The sequence below is a fragment of the Sinocyclocheilus grahami genome, unplaced genomic scaffold, assembly GCF_001515645.1.
Source record: "Sinocyclocheilus grahami isolate Dianchi unplaced genomic scaffold, SAMN03320097.WGS_v1.1 scaffold1468.1, whole genome shotgun sequence".
NCBI classification, from domain to species: Eukaryota; Metazoa; Chordata; class Actinopteri; order Cypriniformes; family Cyprinidae; genus Sinocyclocheilus; species Sinocyclocheilus grahami.
In genome coordinates this window covers 114,304-114,594 of record NW_015506647.1, presented here as the reverse complement: position 1 = coordinate 114,594, position 291 = coordinate 114,304, and positions in this window count along the sequence as shown.

Sequence of the window (291 nt, the reverse complement as noted above, 5' to 3'; positions counted from 1 at the left end):
GGGCCCCCCCCCCCCCCCCCCCCCCCCCATAATACTTCATCATTCAATGAACTAGATTGTCCATACTAATATCTCCCTCTAGAGGTGATCTACTCTTAATAAAACTTGTTTACCATCCCTTCATAACATCATGAATACAAAGAGAACCAAATTTTACACAGTGTTGTGAAAGTCATTTAATCAGTAGAAGATTTTAGAAAAATCAATTCTTGATTATGAAAAGTTATAAATTCAAAGATGTTTTAGAAAGCTAAACAGCTCAAGTAGACTCTCCCCAAGAAAAAAGAAAAA